Genomic DNA, 21,444 nt, shown 5'->3' with positions numbered 1-21,444 from the left:
CTAACTCTTAGCTAGTAGGCTAGCTATGTTATAGCTTGCTAACTTAGCTAGCTAGGCTAAGTGATGGAGCGCAGGGATCTGAAGGAGGAGAGTGGAGTAGGGACGGAGGAGAGTTTGTGTCGGTGATGGTGGACGAGTCGCTGTCAAAGCTTCCTGGTTTTTCTCAGATGTTTGATTGATGGATCCTGATATCATTGGCTGATAAATCGTGAGCAACGTGACGCATAATTCATGTGTCTGCATTATCTAATGCAAAAACTACCCTACTTTCACCCCGGATTTACTCAAAAATAGAATTTTGCACAAAGTTTGGACAACATTGCCTGGTAGATGAGTGATTACACACATTTTAAGACCCATAATGGGATCAAATTAAATTTTCTTTTCTGAACACCTTTAAAAGTCTATCAAGAGCCTATCGTTGCTATAAATACCGTCATTTCAAGTTGTTGAACTCACAATAGGATCCACATAGTTATTCAAGATTCAGATTTCACCCAAGAACTAAATGTGTATAATCTGCTGTGTAAATAATCTTGGTTTGCTAATGCGCCCAGTCTTGAATTCAAGCCTTTCAGCTCTGTCATTGTAACATAACCACTAACTTATGGAATGCCTTTCTTCAGAATAATTCAGAGCCTCTATTTAAATCTTCCTACAACCCATCCTAAGGCCCCGACAGACACCACTGTTGCCTACAGGCCTCACATGAGCTCTGGTCAAAGTCTTTTTCTCCTCTGAGCTGCCCATTGTTGTGGGGGCTGATAAATATTTACTCTTCCCAGCTTGGCAGGGAAATGAGTGGGAGGGAGAAGGACCCATTGTGACAGAGGGGTCAGAGATGCTGACAAGCCAGCAGGGTCCTTCCTTCCCCACTGGCACCTAAAGCCCCAATACACTGTTAGGTCTGCACTGGGACAGAACAGCCAGTGCCAGTGCTGGGACGGTTTGCGTGAGTTGGGTGTGTGATAGAGATGGAGGGAATGGGAAAATGAGACATGCATAGACAGTGAAGAAGGAGACCACAGAAAGAGACCCAGGCCCAGATTAAAAAAGGAGAGGGAGAGAGAGAGAGAGAGAGAGAGAGAGACAGAGAAAGAGAAAGGGCGCTTTTGAAAAGGAAAGTGGAGAAGGTTCCCTTCTGAGAGCTGTTTACATGACAGACCACCAGCAGAACTCACAAGACAATAGACGAAAGGAGATCCACAACACCAGACAATACCGCCTGAAAGAAAAGAGGCACTGGTGTTATGAATACACACGTCCCTCCGGGCTTCATCTCCCCACTTACCCACTTTTTGTCAAAGGAAACCCAATAGTCATTTTTGCAAGGCAGAACAAAATAGGGCTTTTCAGGGGCAAGCCGATTTGAAATTGTCTATGTCAAAGCAACAATATTTGTTTTGTAACAGTACAATTAAAAAAAGAAGAAAAAAAAGAGATAATAATAAAAAAAAACGCTGCTCATAGTGATCTGTGGGAAATCCTGCAGTGAGCTCTCACTAGTCTGAGCCTTCAGGTCAAAGATCTGAACTGACCTCCCAACCCCCCACAAGCATCCTCACTGTCACCAACAGAGCAGTGACACTTCACTTCACAAGTTCTCTTTTAACAGTCAGTGAGGAGGTGAAGCACTTTTTCATCACAGAGGGGGAAAAAATATCTGTTTGAATATCTGTTACTGAAAAAATAATCTCTCATGTACACACTCAGACATGTAGAGCGGGTCAGCCAGGCGTCAGAAAGCAAATGTGTGGGTCAGACTTCCTGTTGCTGTGATCAAAGAAAGAATCCTTTTTTTTTTTTACAAAACCTCAGCACCTACGACAATAAACAGCTCAGATTTGCATAGTTTTGAAGCCGTGTGTCCGTGCCTCTCCTTCGTTTATCATTTCCTCTCCAGCTCCCTGGTTGTAAGATCTGCTTCCTGTCTGAGAGGCGCTTGGAAATGAACAGAGACAGTGAATTAAAGCAAACGGTTCTAGGATGAGGGGCGAATTACACACAAGACTGGCAAAACAGCATACTGTTGATCTGTGACGGTGCAGCAGACACTACATCACACAACTTACACCTTGGTGATCTGAGAGGGAAGAAATGTATGTTTCTTGTGCTTCTACGAAGGGCTTTTATTTTGACAGTATCATCCACGTCAGCGAGAAGAACTGAGAGAGAACCGAAGACTGTGTTTTTCACTGTTGCCTTAATAAGGGGAACAACCTAATTTCCATTTATTTATTCATTCATTAACCAACCAATCCTTTTATGGCTACGGGGTGTGGGAAGAAGCCAAACCCAGCTGACACTGGATGAGGATGAGGATACGTCATTCTATCACAGGTCTGACATACAGAAACAAACAACCAGTCATGCTCTAATTAGAATCAGCAATTAACCTCACCTCATGTAGTTGGTAGGAAGCCAGAGTACCTGCAGGAAACCAATGCCGGCAAAGGGAGAACATGCAAACTCCCACACTCCACCACTGCACACTGTTACAAACTAGTTTTAATTATTATAAGGATTTATTTCCATTAATGCATTTAATCTATTAGAGAGTGGGCTGTATGTTATGATTTGATTTTTGTTTGCCACTGATATGACTTGTTCATATTCTTCAAATATTAAAACTGGTGTCTAAAGGAGATTTGGACCTTAAAGCAGAAGTAAGCAGAATATTTGTGTTAATATAAGTCTTAAATAGTTATATCTTCCGACAGCAATCACTTACATAGAGTGTTTGGTCTGAAACACGGGTCTGTCAGTCACTCTGCTCTAGAAAACTTTCCTTGTATCCTACAACATCCATTATCCAATGAGGAGAGAGAACGGCATAAAGGGGCGGTCCTCTCTGTGTGTGCAGCCAAGGGATGCACGTGCATGTGGTGACGTAGGGACGAGGGCCGGGAGTGCTAACTCCATCAGCTGACAAGACGTTAGCCAAAACGACCGGATCGCTTACTTCTGCTTTAATTAGGCTACAAATCTTCTGGAGTAACTGTGATGGTTCAATGACTTGTTAAGGGGAGAATGGAGGCTGTCTGCCTTCCACCTATAAAATCAACCTTGCAAGATCAGCGCCTTCAACCCAGTGTCCCAGATCTCGTCTCGTGAGAAACATGGACTGCTTTACAGCACTACAACACAATATCACCCAATAATCTGTAGTCTCTTGTTAACTTTACCCACCTCGGTAGACATCGCTCTAAGGATTGCTTATGGTGCGTTTACACTGGACCTGTAATTTTTTTCTCTGGCCACGAGTTTACATATTAAGTCAATGCAAACAGGCAATTGAGCGAATATTCACTCAGGCGAAAAATCACTGGAGGTCCAAGTGACCTCGACAGAGCGACAAAGCGATAGAGCAAAAATTCGCTCATCGCTCGAGATGAGAAATCCCAAATCAACGCAATTTCGCTGGTCATCAGTTGCTTGCCGCTCAACACTGATTGGCTGTCATAATCCGGTTTACCATGTTCTCCAGGTGCCGGTGTATACAGAGACATGGCAGTGGGCATGACGCCCTCAAAGCGAAAATGCGAGTCTGTGCCAAACTGCAGAGAGATTGCAGCTTAACAAAACAGCGATAACAAATCTGCGATACGAGTGACAGCGAAAAAAATAAAAGGCCCGGTGTGAATGCACCTTTAACTGTGAGTTTTTTCGGACAGTGAAAAAATGTATTCCCGAACTGTGGGGGGGAACTAGAGAAAAAAAATAACCAAAACAGCAAAAAAAGCGTCCGACAAAAATGAAGGAGAGGAGCTACAGTATAATGTGCTCAGTGTGAAGGGACGCTGAGTTCAGACATGCTGCCATACCCCTGCACCCTGAGCACTGATACGCAGTCAAGCAGTGAGGAAACTCTACATTACAAAGCGATTTTTACAACCATTATTGTGCATAATAACACAGTGCAATAACTTGGCTGAGCGCAACATCTGGTACGAGCAGAACATCTAATAGCAGAGCAGGCTCTGATGATTCTATGTGCTTCATTAAACCTCCATTCTCAGAGCACACTGTATAATTTTTTTTTTTTTTACCTGTAATAACCTCATGAGAGTCATGCCAGATGGATTGTGTCTTACATTATTTGTTTTATCATATAACAAGCAGGAAATGCTCTGATGTGTTCGTAATACAAGACCGGTAATTATGGTTCCGTCATTTTACTTGTGGACCCGTCAACCATCCAAGTGTGATTTTAGAGGTTAATCTATCTGTCACATTTGTTGCCTCGATCTCCAATAAGGCAGAAATATAAAACCACATGAATTGGTGTTAAATTGGCTAATAGAGTGACTGTTGGCTGATGTAGTCATCCAACCCTAATAATGTGCTTACAACAGATTTCAGTGTTTTCCAAATATTTGGAAAATGAAGGCTGTGATTTTTAAAAGCATCTGTTATTGATAATCAACCAAGACGCCATTGAATTATTACAAAATATTCCGACATTAGCTATTTTTCATCACATATATTGTCCCTTGATATTAAGCTGTGGTTTCACAGACAGAGAGAGATTAATCATAAATCACACTGTGGATGCATTTCAAGTAAAATCATATTCTGGCTGCGGAGCTGCCTCCAACTGAGCTTATATACACTGATGTCATTTCACTTACACCTGTTTCTTGTTATATCACAGAGCGATGTTTTCCTAACGCCCCGTTAACAATCACATCAAGAAACACAGCAGATTATTAAAATCAACAAATCATAAACTTTAATGAAGACATCATCGCGAGTCCCCACAGCTGAAGCTTCTAATGAAGGAAAAAAGAGCAACTTTCTGCCAACGCGAGGTTATTGGACATGAAACGACGGCCAGAGGCATCTCCAGACAGACGCAGCCTACTGTAGGACAGATAAACATCCACCAACACTAATAAAGACGTGGTGGATAGCCCAAGGCTGTGGATGATGGCGCAGAAGTTGGTTACAACTCTCCACGATCAAAGTCGAGGGGGATGTGTTTTGTGTGTGTGTGTGTGTGTATGGGAGAGGGAGGTACAATAGGCCGGCTGCCAGGCTCAGCCCGAATGTACAGTCAACCTAGTAATCAAGGGTTCCCATGCAAAAGACAGTCAACACAGCTGCTAGTGGACAGCAGGGAGGGCGGATCAGTCGCTGGTTACGGGCAGACCAGATTGAGTCAGCGAGCTCAGAAACATTAGGATAAATCACGCAAACCTTCCCTTCCCCTCCGACCAGCCGCTGCTGTCTGGATGGGTCAGTGTGTAGGTGCTGGTCTGTGCTAGGCTGGGGTCCATTGTTCACTCATTACATTAATCCATGTAGAACGGTGTTGGTGACAGACTGATTCCAAGGTGTGAGTTTCTGGATCGTTACTGTGATATTCCAGGTGTTGGTTTTAGGAGTAGGTGTGTTACCTTTAATTGTCGGTGCAAGCTATTTTTAGAACTGCAGAGCAGAGCGGCGAGCTGCTCAGAGCTACGCTACGGAGGCTAATGGGATTTCTTGGTTTCCCTCATCAAACTCATCAGATACACAATCCAACAACTCCAAAACGCTCTGGTGGACAAGTTGTGACCTGCACATTCACCACGCTATGAGATAATAACAGAACGTTACCAGACAGAGTTGTTTTAGAGGCAAATTCATGCAAAACTGCTGATGCGCGTTCCCATCAGGAACAGTTTTTCAGCAAGCAGTCTCTGCATTTGCCTCTAAAACAACTCTGTCTGGTAACGTTCTGTTATTATCTCATAGCGTGGTGAATGTGCAGGTCACAACTTGTCCACCAGAGCGTTTTGGAGTTGTTGGATTGTGTATTTGATGAGTTTGATGAGGGAAACCAAGAAATCCCATGAGCCTCTGTAGCGTAGCTCTGAGCAGCTCACCACTCTGCTCTGCCATTCTAAAAATAGCTTGCACCGACAATTAAAGCAGAAGTAAGCAATATTTTTGTGTTAATATAAGTCTTAGATAGTTATATCTTCCGACAGCAATCACTTACATAGAGTGTTTGGACTGAAACACGGGTCTGTCAGTCACTCTGCTCTGCTCTGAGCCGAGGAGAAAACTTTTCTCGTATCCTACAAGTTTTATCCAATGAGGAGAGAGAACGGCATGAAGGGCTGTGTGTGCAGCCAAGGGATGCGCCTGAATGTGGTGACGTAGGGACGAGGACCAATAGATCCATGACGAGGGCGGGGGCTGCTAACTCCATCGGCTGACAAGACGTTATGGTGCATTCAAGGCAGCCCGTAACTCGTGTTTTTCCGACCTGTGAAGTCGTACCAGTTCGATCTGGTACGAGTTCACGGGTCGGAAGTTATGAGTGGCCGTTATAGTTACTTTCACAGGTAAAACAGGTCGGAAAAACATGAGTGGGTTGCCTGGAACGCTACAAAGTCGTAAGTTGTGACTTGAAGCTGTAATTTACGGTTTCAAAAGCCTGCCTGGAACACAGCATTAGTCAAAACGACCGGATCGCTTACTTCTGCTTTAATGGTAACGAACCTACTGCTGTGACTATAGGGATTATGGCAATGGGCCAATTTGCCAAAATGTTGAACTATCCCTTTAAGATGCTCTAAATTTGTGTTTGTGAAGTTGTACGACTCAAGTTCACATCATAGGCAGCCACATAGGGACGTAGGCACATCGACGGCACAAATTATGTGTTGATATTACATGATGAGGAGTTTGAATTAATTTTCAGTTTGTTATAAACAGGTGACCATAGGGACCAGGTAGTGAGACGGCAGTCTCTCTGTAGAGCTTCATGCAACAGACGTTCATTATACACAAACGTGACATGTTTTACAACACACAACATGTCAGAAAGGAGCTCTGCATCTCTTTACAGCTGCAGGAGATCACAATCGAAGAGGAGGACACAAGCAGAGGGAGATGACTTACATGGACTGAAAATATACTGTAAAATATCACAAGATAGTTACAAATAATTGATAATCATTCTTCGCAGCTTTACACTGTACAACGTGATGAATTTAGGCTTGGAAGAAGGTCACCGTTTACTTCCTCGAGGGCTCTAAAAAGCTTTTCACGGGCTATGAAATCTATTTAAGGGAGAGTCTGAGCAGCTGCAGGCAGTAGAATCTGGGCTGTCTATGTTACAAAGCAACCACAGCTGCTTTATTCTAACTGTTGGGCAAATTCACCCATGATGATACACACACACACACACACACACAATGATCACATACAATTATAAATGAAGCCAGGCACGCACCTATTACACAGTCAGATCTTTAAACCCATGTGTACACTTGCAAACCTGTTTTCACTGCAGCCTGCTGAAGTATAAAGCACCCATTTTGCGCATAGGTTCCCGACATCCCAACATGACAAGGGAGCCAATGTGAAAGAATAAGGAGAGAGGACAGGCTGGCGTCCAACTGGAACCTGCTGAAACTGTGAGCGGAGAGAGTTGTTGGCTGACTGACACGGCCCTGAAAGGCTTTCAGCAGGTCAGGGCAGAACAAACCAGAAAGACAGACTGAGTGAGCGTGAAGGAGAAATGTGTGTGTAACTAGGTTAGTGAGAGAAGTGTGTGTGCTGGTGATTACCTGCGTATGCGAGGCTGGCCGAGTTTAGCTATATACACTTCAACATGAAGTCATGCGCTGGGCAGAGGAACATGGACATAGTTCAACCTGAACTGTTGATACTGTTTTTCTTGGGGGGGGATAATTTGTGAAAAGTCGTACACAGTCACACACTAGTGGAGCCACACATCATCCAGCTAAGCAGGTTTTGAGTGGATAAATTTCCCAATTGAAATGGGCAGAATTTCATTAAAACAACGCAAATCCCATCGTCATTAAACAGCAGTTGACAGATGTGTGTGTGTGTGTGTGTTTTCCCGGCACTGCTTCTCGCCAGAATATGAATTCATCTTAAAAAGGTCTGTGAGAGCATGAGGGCACTGTGAGCTATGAGCCGTAGGTAAACACCTTTAGCTTGCTCGCTGACCCAGTTGTAGCGAGGTGAAGAACAAACATCCTTACCTTTTACCGGAGGCTTGTCTGGACCTGCCAGACAGAGGCACAGGGTGAAAGGAAGAAGACCAACACCCCTGCTTTTCTTTATTAGGCTGCCTGTGGTTAAAGGACACTGATTATGAGATAGTGACTTTTCTACTTTGATGCCCTGATGTTAAACTAGTCCTTGCAGTTATGAGGCTTGGAGAGTTTGGATGGTAATACATGTTTGTTTGTTTTTTTTGCAAAGGATTGGCACAGTAACATTTATGTAATGTATGTAACATTAGTACAGTAAAGCTTTGTCTTGAATTTTAAAAAAAATCAGAAGCCCTTTAGCCATGGGTTTCATCTCTTATAGCTCTGGAAAAAATAAAGAGACCACTCCAAAATGTTCTTAATAAATCAGCTTCTCAGCAGCCATGGATTCTATTGAACTATATTAGTCTATTGAACTCCCACACAACACAAGCACACCTCACTCTACTTCACCTGAACCAAATCATATTTCATATTTCATCATATCCAGGACTACAGATGGAAATTAGCGGCTCCGCTAAATCTGGTGCAGCCATCTTTTTATTGTCTCAATAACTAATGTCACTGCACACTGTCCTTATTAAATAAATAAAAAATATTTAATGAGGAAGAAAGATTATATAAAAAAAACACTGCTGCAATTAAAAATCTGAATTATTTCACCAATTTTGATTTCTAAAGTTTAAAAAGTAGTGTTGTGTTGTTTTAAAATGAATATGAACTTGTTTTCTTTGCATTATACAAGGTCTGAAAACAACATTTTTTTGTTATTTTGACCTGTTGCCATTTTCTGCAAATAAATGCTCTAAATGACAATATTATTTCCAATTTGGAGAAATCAAGAAATTTTGTCAGTAGGTTATAGAATGAAAAAAAAGTGTTCATTTTACTCAAACACATAGCTATGAATAGTAAAACCAGAGGAACTGATCATTTTGAAGTGGTCTCTTAATTTTTTCCAGAGCTGTATATCCTCACAAGGCAGCTTTTTCCTCACATGTGAGACTCCATCTTGCCAGGCTCCAAGCTAACCACTAGTTTGGACCAATCAGTGATGGATAAGGGGGAAACAACAGTAAGTGTTTTTGGTGTGACGACAGTGACAAGTGACTGGTTACCAGTAACGGCAGCTGCTAAAGGTTAGCATATACATGTTATTATAGCATCAGTGATATCAGAACTGTAGATTTCCCAATTGAAAGAAAAGCACAGAACAACATTAATTTATGCAAAAGATGTTATGGCTTCTCTTTGGGCTTTTCCTAACTGCCTTTGGCAGAGGTTTGGTTGAAGTTAGCCTATAACAGGTGGATAGACAGATGGTGCGTCCAAGTATTTTTTATTTTTTTGAAAGTGCATGCCCTTTTCCAGTTTCCAATGCAGCCTTCACGGATAGTTCTGTATAACAAACCATCTGGTGTGCAGAAGCCAATTCTAAAGTGCCAAAAACTGTAGTCCCTCAAATGCCCACTGCAGAAGTGAGACAATCCCCTACAGTATGGTCATGGTCAAAAGGTCCCACTTTACAGCAGAAATAAACATGACTGGACTAGCACAAAAACTGTTTTGGTTTCTACTGCTTATTAGGGGTGTGACAATTCTCCAAATCCTCGATTCGATTTGATTTTCGATTTTAGGGTCACGATTCGATTCGATTCTCGATTTTTTTTTCTTTTTCTTACAGCACAGACGCCTATGCTATTTTCAGATTAGTCTAGTCTACGATCATTGGTTTTATTCATCAAATGTTGTACAGTAAATCTTATTTCAAAAGATGGGATACATATAAGTGATGCAATTTCCATAATGTATCACATTAGGCACTAATGGTCACATTTAAATAATTTCTTTACAATATAAAGGTAACATGCCCCCAAAAATCATGATCCAGGGGCCAAAATTGCCCCCAAGGTTTTGAAACAAATATATTTATATCTGTACATTATCATAATTTAATTTTCATTAATTTACCGTCGTGTCTCATTATTCTCCTGATGTCGGCTTAATGTAATGTAATGTAAACGAGATTGCGCTGATACGGAGAGTCATGTGACAGACAGCGGGGCAGGTGCTGCGATGGACCTGATGATCAGGTCCTGATCAGACTGGCAGTGGCCCACAGTCAGTCAATCAGTCCCGGATCCTCCACCGTCACAGATCCCCCGAAAGCCCCCGCAAATAATACATCGACAAAAAGTGGCAAGTTGCACCTTTTCGTCGGCTTATTATTTGTGGGTTTTTTTTGTTTGTTTTTTTTATCTTATAACGTCTCTGCAACATGCGGCTCTCGTCGGTGTTGTGTAGTTAGAGCTGTGTCTCCCTCCTGTTTCCCAGGTAGGAGGGGGACAGTAGCCCACCAGGGCTGGGTGATAAAACGCTATAAATTGTGAAATAACTTTTCTTCGATAGAAATGAGACGTGGTCGATAGTTTTCATTCATCCATGTTTTGGCAAATAGCCAATGATATTGAGAGTTGCGCCGTGCCGAACCAATCATGTGGCTGGAATAGAGCCAGTCAACATGTGCATTTGTTTGGGTTGCTGCAGACGTGCACAGCAGCTGACACCGCCGGTAAAAAAAAAAAAAAAAGAGAGAGCGAGCGAGGGAGAGAGGGAGAGAGGGAGAGAGAGAATGAGTGAGTGTTGTCTCGAAATAAAAAGTAAAGGAGAACTCGGACCAGTGACTGACAAGAGGCTTGGTGCGCAATGGGGACAACGGGCAGTTGTAGCTTTGCGGGCGGGCGGGCGGGGGGGGGGGGGATCCTCTCTTTGACTTCGATGCTCGAGATCGTGACGTAATTTCGATCGATTTCGATAAAAAATCGAAATCGTGACACCCCTACTGCTTATACATGACAACTTCATATTTTTAATATAAATTATAGATTTTAAACTACTTACCAATTTGAACCTTATGAAGGGTTAAAGCAGAGCTGATAGTGTGCTGCCTTGAGTGAGAGTTGAGTGAAATATGCTTCTCACTTACCGACATGTACCAAAATTTAGGCTGCACTAACGTCACAACCTCTTTTTTGGATTAAACAGGCACTAGATGGAGTCTGGCGCTGCCAAGGTGGCAACAGCGAAGCAGCCCACCCTAAGCTTCAAAACCATACTCCATGGATGACAATACAGAGGCTACATCCATCTTTATTTAAAATATATGGTTACCATATAGTGGTTAAACTGTATGCCGTACTTAGAATGACGATGATGTTTAGCAGATATAATGTTTACCATGTTCTCCATATTAGTTTAGCTTGTTAACATCTCAGACTGATTACCACGATTTTCCTTCTTAAATTCTTTTCAACAAAATAGGAATCAGTCCTAAAGTGGGATAAATCCTCTGTCTCACTATTCTCTCTTATTCATTAATAACAAACTGCTGCAGCTCAAGTCAAATTGTGTTAGGGGAAACAAAGGACCTCATAGGGCATACAAAATTAGAGCAGATGTGTCTGCTAATATCCGTTCAATGCAAGTGTCAACACCAAGTATCAAGGGAAACAGGATATGTGGAATGGTCTACATCTACAACATGGTGGAAAAGACACTCTATTGTCGTCTGCTTTGCTCAGTGATAAGACATTTGAATCTTGAACAGTGGATTACCTGTGGGATGACAACGGACCATGCTCTGCAGCTATTCATGCGTTCAGACTCTTGAAATCCTCACAAACAGGGTAAATCTGTGGAAAACAAAGACAATTTTCATTGGTAGCTGTTCAGGATATATTAAAATCACAATTAAAACCAAGACTGGGTAATATATCTGCCATGGGTGCATCGATGCCAAACTAGGAAAAAAAAAAAAACATATTGTCAGAAAGAAAGAAAGAAAGAAATTCAACACTTTCCAGCTCCGGAGTCTGGCCTATGTTATTTTAATTGGCAGATAATACAGAACAAGGACAAAACGTGTTCTGAGCTGCCAGGGACCTCACACACATTCAGTAGAACAATACCAAAACCCGAATAAACATATCGTTCACTGACATCAAAATGGCTGCCCCCTTCTTCTTCAGTAATATTTTATTTATTTTAACCAGATTTTAGGTCATTTTATACTCAGGATCTCAAGTCCTGTGATGATGGAGCGCTGCCTGAAGCCAGAGGATTTCATTTTGGAAAAGGAAAAACTTTCTCTGGACTGTGTCTCCTTTTATGACCAAGGGCAAGAAGGTTCAGATGTGCAAACGATTTTTTTTGTTGACAATGTGGAAGCACTTACTAAAAACTTTGTCTGTGCCAGGTGAAATAATAGAGCAATGCGATATTTTTGACTTTTCACTAGGAGGCGTCTCGGGCCTCCTCGCATCAGCTCTCCCACTTCAAGAGCAAAGTGTGGAGGCAGTGGCCAGAAAGTTTGTTCTACTGCTGCACAATGGCACTGCAGCTCCAGCTATGGGATGCTCAGCAGGCCCCTGCTCTTCACTATGCCCCAAGGAGCCTCAGAGGAAACGCAGTGGCGACAAAGGCAAGTGGGATAGACAGAGGGAAGTCCCCCACCCACCACAATCTCATCCAGAGCTCAGGCTGGAAAACAGTTCAACAGGTCTGAGCCCAGACCCTGTCCCCTGATTGACTGCATCTGGACTCTAAGATACTCATCCACTGTATAGATCCTTGTGCCTCACTCACCCCTGTCTAATCTATAAACCCTCTCACCTCAATTAGAGGCCACACCCCCAAAAGTACTATATAAATAACCAGATCACAGACATTGAGAGAAAGTTGTTTCAGAAGATGAATTTAGAAATTAGAAATTACCAGGGGCCATTAAAATACAAAGGGTATATTAGGGAAGTTAGTTTAAAGAGGAACTATGCAGGATTTTTACCTTAAAGCAGAAGTAAGCGGAATGTTTGTGTTAATATATAAGTCTTAAATAGTTATATCTTCCGATGGCAATCACTTATATAGAGTGTTTGGTCTGAAACACGGGTCTGTCAGTCACTCTGCTCTGCTGTAAGCCGAGGAGAAAAACGTTCCTTGTATCTTACAACCTTTATCCAATGAGGAGAGAGAACAGCATAAAGGGGCGGTCCTCTCTGTGTGTGCAGCCAAGGGATGCGCGTGAATGTGGTGACGTAGGGACGAGGGCGGGGACTGCTAACTCCATCCGCTGACAAGAAGTTAGCCAAAATGACCGGATCGCTTACTTCTGCTTTAACTATGCTACATTTTTACCTTATTGAACAGCTTTGGAGTAATTGTGATGGTTAAAAAAATGATTTGTAACTTGTTCCAGGGAGAATGGAGGCTCTCTGCCAGCCATGTAGCGTCTTCTGGCTGAAAACCAACCTTGTAAGATCACTGCGTCCGACCCGGTGTCACAGCTCTCGTCTCGGCAGCAACGCGACACAAACGCGGCCCGTAATCCACCGTATGTCTTGACAAATAAGACTACACAAATATACACATCGTAATGCATATATGATAAATAAAATCATCCACCGCTCCATGGATTGCTTTCTCGCCAGCTTTGTTGAAAACAAATGCACATGGCCGGGAGGAGGGTTTGCAAAACAGTGGAGAAGCAAGCGTACTTGGATAGCCACTGACTTGATCTGTGACCAGGACCAGGACTGGCCAGTACCAAGACCTGTTTGGCCTCTAATCTACTTCCCAGAGTGCAGGTACATTTTATGATTTTAAGTCTTTGAATTTAATGCTACTGATTTTAATTCTCAGCCTCCACTGAGAGCAACTATGCAGCTGCCTCCATCAGATTTCACGGCACTTTCAGATCTTAAACTGTCAACCATCTACCAGCATTACCTGGTGAACTACTGTCTTTTGTAACTGTGCTTGTGGCATGACACTGATGTGGAACCATTGTAAAACGGCCAGTGAGGGATAAATGAGCTGGGATTTTACACAAGGAGTTGCCTGAAAAAAGTATTTTTCTTAAAGGAGGTGTCCGAAACCCTGATCTGGTATTTCATAGCTATAAAAACAGCTGTGTCGTTTCTTTTGCATCAAAGTGCATCCAGTTTCTTAAAAAAAGAAAGTTTCCTAAGTTGACATCACATTCTGAACAAGTGAGAGAAGAATCAGGCAGTTAATGTAATAATTCACATTACTGATGTAGCGTCATGGATCAGTCAGGTCTGGAAGTAATGTACAACCACAAAAAGTGAAACGGCCCAGTATAATGGAGACAGATACTGACAGGTACACAACTGTAGGACAAGGGGAGCATATTCTATTGCCAAGTTTTTTTTTCATCTTTCCATCTTCTCCAAACTACCTGATTTTAGTTTCTCCAGAGACCAGGAATAATTCAACTTTATGTATTTTGGATATCAGATAATAAAAGATAACTAACAAAATCAAAAATATAGTCCTTTCTTGTGGACCACTGGGCAGTGCTTCTTTTATTACTGTAAGAAATATCAGACTTTAACAAACAACATGAGCATGCATCTTCTTCTCATTCAGCCCAAGATTATTTTCATTTTTGAGTGGTGTGTTGGTTGTGTTGTTGTATTTCTTTCCTTTAAATGTTGCAATGTTGTGAAGAAAACTATACACTACACTAGAAACTCATATGTTGTTGTGTCAAATGAGTTTCAGCCTGTTGAAGGCACGGTACATGTATGCATGTGTGTACACGTGATCAGGATGTACCACCACCGCCTCATTCTGAGCCAGGAAAACTCCTGCATAGGTGATGATTTGACAGCTGATGTGAAGAGGAGATAAGAAGGTTTGATGGGAGGTGAAAAGACTGGGAGACTATGTCCCCCCTGTCCATGACGCCAGGCCAGGAAAGAACAGGTAGCCTGATAACAAGGTTGTGATATGTCCTTGAGCAGGTCTAATGGCCCTGCAGAACAGGAGGCCATTCAAGCCCAACATATGGTCCACATCACCAATTACCAAGGTGTGTGTCGATAGGGAGAAGATGAAGAGAGTGGTAGCCACAGAGGGAGTTTAAATATGGACAGATGAGGAGGGGGAGGGACTTTTAGCCAATTATGAGTAACAACCTCAGGTCAGAGGGATGTGTTTAACCGAGCACAGTGCTTCAAAGGTCTTCCCCAGACTCCCCGTCTCAAACAGTGGCAGTGTTGACAACTATTCTGAAATTAAAAAATATATATAATAGCATTTTCATGTAGACAACATGTTATTGAGAGTTGACGTAGAAGATCTGCTCAAACCATCATATTTTTTTTTTTTTTACAACTTGGCACATACCAGGCATGTATGTAATACAAGAATGACTTTTTAATCAAGAACATGTTGCATATATTATTTTTTCTTTAGATATGACTTTATGTTCTATGGTTACCGAGTGTTGACTGTGTGTCACATGTGGTCTGTATTACAGGAAATGTAAAGGAATGTTATTCATTTTTGACAGAGAAATAAATCCAGTTTTTACGTCACAGACGCAGACGTGGAGATACAAGAACACAATATAGATGACCCTTGGCTAGACAACTGCTCACTGCTGCTTCTTCCAAGACAGTTGTCTGGATTTTACTTTTGAGTGGTTTCTCACGGGAAAGAGAACACCTGTACAGTGGGTAGACTAAAGTAAGATAAACTTTGATAGGGATAGTTGAGGATAGGAAAAAAAAAAGCATGACGCATCACAGGTCCCATGTTGTGTAAAGCGAGACTTCTGTGTCTCTTCTGATTCAGCAGGTCTAGTTTCTATATCAATAATGTGAAAGTATTAAAGTGCTCAGTCAACAGATAATATGACTCAAATGACTTCAAAAAGAGCTATCAGGATTTCTGTAACTTTATGAAGTCACAACAAAACAGTCACTGCTCTTGGGCATGCCTCAAGCCCCGCCCACCTGCTGCACTTTTCCAATGGTAAAGGAGAACCTTACCCTATGAGGTTCACAATCATGTAGAAGTACTCTTATGGATTTCTATTTAATTTTCCCTCCAACGTATGCTACAAACATACAGCAGCATGCAGAAGTTTGGGTACCCCTGGTCAAAATGACAAAAAAGGAAAAAGGCCCGCAGCAAAGGTTTGGCCATCCTATATAGTATGCATGTAAAGCATTGTCTGATATCTTGGTCAAAGTTATCTGAGAGCTCAAATCTCCTGGGTTTCCCATTTTTTGCAGGGTGCAGCTTTCCCTTTTTCACTTCTTAAAATTGTAGAAAACAAAAATAACACACTGACATTGCTTAAAATACTGAAAAAGAGTGTTTCATGCATGCCTTTTGGAGATCATTTAATCTTCCACTTGCTCAATTGTTCACATTAACAAGAAATTTGACCAGGGGTACCCAAACTTTTGCATGCCACTGTAGGCTATAACAAAAGTGTGTTGGAGAGGGAAAGCCAAGGCCTCTGTGCTGATTTAGGAAGGAACAAGAAAACCCAGGTTGACCCCAATTAATTGGCATACAACCATCTTGCAGACAATTCCCATCTACTACAGGTCAGTGGTAGGCCCAGGCCAAACATGCATGCCCCAATTAATCCAATGGCTCGAGTCACAGTCTGCTCTCATTTCCAAAAGACTCACTCAAACTCGGGGGGTGGGAGGGTGAGGGGGGGGATCTTCCTCCCAAAGCCAGACTCCCATGAAAACTTGAAGACTGAAGGCAGAAGCATTAAGGTTTCACAAAAAGAGGGCTAGGCTGAGAGCTACTACTCCCCAAATTCCTACCTTTCCACAATTCTGAAAATGTTCCCTTTGAGCCTGTGAAGACACAAACAATCTGTTGATTCAGTGGCAGAATCCTTTCCCCTAAGCCGCTATTTGCTTTAGCGGCGATGACACAAGGGGAGGAATTTGAGCAATGCCGGTGTAACAGACTCATTTCCTCTGAGTGAGAGCCATCTCCAGACAGACAAGACATCACTGAAGTCTGGTTTATTCCTGCGCCTCTGGCTCCAGGTTAGCCAGAGTCCTGCAGACATGTTATACACCGATGTCTCTATGTCAAGGGACACGCCGTCATACGCATACACTCAACATATACAGCCAGACCTATTCATAACCTGAAGAAAACGGGTAAGGACATGAAATACATGGAAACATGTCCAATCAGCCGTAAAACTATATTTTCCGATTACCTCATCCGATTCAACAAGGACGAAAGCCCTTCACTCATCACTTATTTGTTTTGTCTGAATAATGAGTGGCACCCAATCATTAGCTAGCAATACAAAAAAAAAGTCATCCACAGGAAGACACCAACTATCTTGGAGCGCACTGTAATCCCTCCTCTTTCATTAGTTTCAAAGATGATTTTGAGTCGTACTTTGAAGAAATGACAAACTGCCGATAGGATTCCAAAAGGCTTACTGTCTCATTCTCTACAAATGAAGTCTCTTCCAATGCTAAGAGGATCAAAGCAGCTTCATAACTGCTCCACTTTCAAGTAGAAAATGAAAAGCGTGAAAAGCCAGAGCACGCTCTCTCTCTGCAATGGGATCAGCTCAAACTCAAGCAGCCTTGAGAAAACTTTGCTTGTTCAATAAGGGATCAATGCCAAGAATTATCATGGCGCTTTGCCATTCTCCCTTTCTCTCAGGCCCTTCCCTGATATTTTCCACTGGCAAGTCAATGATGTGTCATGAATTTACATGCTATGTGTGCTTTAAAGAGAATTGAAGGATGCACCTTTTTTTTCTGAAGCGCTCCAAATTCAAGGGTAAGAGAGGTGGAACGGGCTGTGCAAGCAGATTAGCAATCTTTGCACCTCATGGATGCCGGCCAAGAAGCATGTACCCGGCTCCTCTCTACACTTGTGTCTTTTTTCAGCTGTTCGATTTCATGCCAGATATGTAAAGCACACAGGAGCAAGTCAATTCAAAAGAAAAAAATTAAGCCTGTATCAAATAACATAGGGATATCATCATGGGAGATCTCCAGTGATGAAAGCGGTGGCACAGGGAGAGAGTCAAGAAAGGCAACAGGGAGACCAAAACAGACTGTAGTAATGTGGACTAAAACAAATTAAATGATCACAGGATGAAGAAGTTGGGGTTAAAAGGGATGAATGAACTTAAGGGTGAAGTCAGCCCTTAGAGCTAAGCTGATTACAAACTTTATAAGTCGCCTGATTGAACCTACCTTAACATACTTTTGGAATGGTTTTGACCAAAGTGCTAGAAGTAGTACAGTAGACAAACACCCACATATGCAAGCAAGTACACATCCACCCGTATACAGACCTGTCATCTCATACTTGTGTAGGTGGATCACTCAGTCTGGTGCTGTTTAAACATCTTATCCAGATAAAGATCAAGTTTGAGGAAGCAGCTTTAGAGGAATCATTAAAGATCCGCCTCTTTGGAAATCAGACAGTGATAGATCAAGAACACACTCCCATGAGGCTTTTAACAGGACATTTTTCACCTGATGTTATCAATGAATTACTTATTAACATGCAGCTATTTGTGAGGCTAACCCTCAGTAACCTTACCTAAATCTATTCTCAGAGTCCAGTGCCTTCTCAAAGATCTGAATCTAGTGCCTAAAAACCTGCAAGGGAATCAGTGGAGGAGATTTGTCTTTTGTTTATAGTTGTGATATTTCCAGTGAAATGACGAATGGGCATCAGAGCGGGCCCGAGCACACAAGACGGGCAGCCTTGCAGCTGTTCCTGTGTGCCTTCCTACCGTCACTGTTTGTATTCCCAGGAGAGGTGGACAAAGCGCTTCCAGGTCGCCCGCTAACCTGCCTTCTCATTACCAAAGGTCACCCTGCTGGAACACAACGCTGACCTCTCATGCCAAAGGTTACATGGAGAAGAGGAGGATGGGGAGGAGGAGCAAGGGGGATTAGGAAGAGACGGGGGAGTGGGGCGGATGAGAAAGTGTTAAAAACTAAGAGCAACCCCCTTACGCCTCGCCCCTCACTTTAATTTAACCTCATCATCCATCTTTGGCCTTGTTCTCGCACGGTTGTGTCACAAATTACACAAATTGTCTTTTTTAAGACCCTTCTTTCCGCTACAACTAGTAAGCAGTAAGATTTGAATCCTACAAACGAGGCCTTTTTGAGGCTTTAAGTAAGGATCTATCACTCCACCCTGATTCCAGGTTAAGTGTTTGGCATGTGGCACAGGCTGGAGTGAATGTCTATACATGGCATTGCTCTTATATCACAGCGAGGTCATTAGCTCTGGCCTGCTGTTGCATTCACTCAAACTAGACCAAAGACGTGATAGGGTGGAAATTCAAAGAGGGCCAAGAGGAGGAAGGAGGGGGGGGGCAGATATGCGTCCTTGGATGAGGTAGAGCCTTTAATGGCTTCCTGTATTTAGCCTGGAAAACAAAACAGCAATGGACGATGGTGCGAACACAAGTACTAAGCAAGAGGACGCGATGTAATCCATCGTTATGGTTACATACAGTAGACAAGAGGATGACGGGGTTGGGTAAATGTTGGGGGTTACAACATCTGGATCTCATAGTACATGCCTCTGGAGTTTCTGACAGTCTTCCTCTGAACTCAGCAACAACCCCCCTCCCCGTCCATCTACACCGCTCCCTCCCCCCTCTTGTTTGCTTCTTCCTCCTGGCCTTTTCTCCATCCTCCGTCCTTTACCCCTCTCCTTCAGGGCCATGTGAAAACTCCCAATTACCAGAAACACGAGAACTGCTAACGACTGAACATGAACTTGGAATATGCAAAACACAGGAGCCCTTAACAAGAGCCTTGCTGAAATGTGATTGAATGCGTCAGCGGGTCGTAAAATGCCCCCTCAAGATCAATGTAATTATGAAAGCTTTACGTGAAGGACTTTCCGGACTGGGCAGTGACCGGCGACAGGAGTAGGAGGGTGCTGCCAGCATTATGTTCCGCCAACAGAGACCCCTTTTAACCCAACAAGTGGAGAACAAGCGAGGTCTTCCAGCTGCCTTCCATCAGCAGCTATAATAGACCAGGAAAAAGAGAGACGGGACGAAAGAAAAGAGGTTTGTAACACCTGCAGCAGGGTGCCAGCAAACATTCCTCGGTCCTTCGGCCCCTTGGTGATGCACTCCATAAATCCTTGTGATTAGCTACAGTAGCGGGCCTAAGTGCCACTTAAATCAAACCCCAAAGGGGAAGTTGTTGTGACCTCCGAGCATTGGAAATGTAATTTAGGCCCAAGTGATTATTACTGAAACAAAGCTAGTTCTGTTTCTCTAATAAGAGAGGATGGAAGAAGGAAGGGTGTGATGGAAGTGTATCAGAGTGTGACAGCAGTTTTGTAATAATAAGCCGTTATGCGAGGGATTCAGGGGAATTAGGAAAATAAGTCTCAGTTATGAAGCTATTAGGGAAACATCAACTAAGAGGAAGTTCATATAACTTTTAGTGTTCTGGGAAGACTACACAATAAAACAAGACACAGATGTGTATCTATGAGCTAAGACGATGTTTTAATATAGTTGATGCAACAAAGGTGATGCCCTCTGGGAAAAAATGAGCACCTATATCACAAGTAGAGGTAATAACCTGCCTTAATGCTTTGTATATTTTGGTTTAAAAAAAACAATGACCATATTGCTGTAATGTACGTGACATACGACCTACTCGCAACCCCACGGTTCTCTATGAGTGTTCATATGTATGTGTGCAACTGTATATGAATATGTGTATGATTATTTAAACATACGGGTGTAAGTGAACATGTGCACACGTGAGATCAGTTGCACAGACATGTACATATACCTTTTGTTCTTCTTCTTCTTTCCTTTTTTGTTGTGTCTTTTGTAGAGCACTACATGGTTAGCATTTGTATTATTTAGCCACATCATGTTGTACCCATACCTACCTTTATTCATTACACTGATGCTGCCCATGTTTTATAGATAGATAGATAGATAGATAGATAGATAGATAGATAGATAGATAGATAGATAGATAGATAGATAGATAGATAGATAGATAGATAGATAGATAGATAGATAGATAGATAGATAGATAGATAGATAGATAGATAGATAGATAGATAGATAGATAGATAGATAGATAGATAGATAGATAGATAGACAGCAAAAAGTGAGGCAGGGATGAGAGAAGGCGGCCTCGTGTTGTAAATCAAAACTGAAAGCGCGTCACTGAAAAATCCAAGGATCCATGACATGAGGGGGTAATCACAACATTAACCTGAGCCACAGTCATTCACCAAATGAGAAGGTGATTGACCCCGGAGACAAAAACTCCACAAATCACAATTAAGTCGAGCAAATGAAGCAGCGGGCCGACTGAAGCACACAGTCTCCAGAGGTCTATAAACCTGCTGTGCGTACGGGAACACAACGGATGGCACGGCTCAGGTCAAAGCTGCCAGGGTTTTGTTGACAGCTGACAGAGCCCAGACCCAGTGCACTCTGGGACTTGTAAGAGTGCAACCAGTATGTCTACATACAGTCTGTCAGTGGAGTTATTATCCAGCATCATTAACAAAGCACTACTACTTCTACTGCTGTAAATAA

At 42.5% G+C, this 21,444-nt stretch overlaps 1 protein-coding gene across 2 annotated transcripts in view; it reads right to left on the bottom strand.

Moving 5' to 3' along the window:
- Positions 1 to 21,444, bottom strand: part of disp1 (dispatched homolog 1 (Drosophila)) — a 103,889-nt gene that overhangs the window by 60,628 nt on the left and 21,817 nt on the right. Inside the window, exons 1-2 of one of the 2 annotated variants that reach the window (XM_085770070.1) lie at positions 18,187 to 18,203; positions 11,634 to 11,710 (exon numbers count right to left, since the gene is read on the bottom strand). The gene's annotated coding sequence lies outside the window, so the exon portion shown is untranslated. Of the gene's footprint in view, positions 1 to 11,633; positions 11,711 to 18,186; positions 18,204 to 21,444 lie in introns of those variants that run through there. The other variant, XM_085770069.1, reaches the window with a different exon arrangement.

Source organism: Trachurus japonicus, chromosome 24, assembly GCF_045865225.1.
Source record: "Trachurus japonicus isolate A0001 chromosome 24, Traja_1.0".
NCBI classification, from domain to species: Eukaryota; Metazoa; Chordata; class Actinopteri; order Carangiformes; family Carangidae; genus Trachurus; species Trachurus japonicus.
The sequence above is the reverse complement of the archived record's forward strand: the minus strand, read 5'-3'. Positions and strand labels throughout refer to the sequence as shown.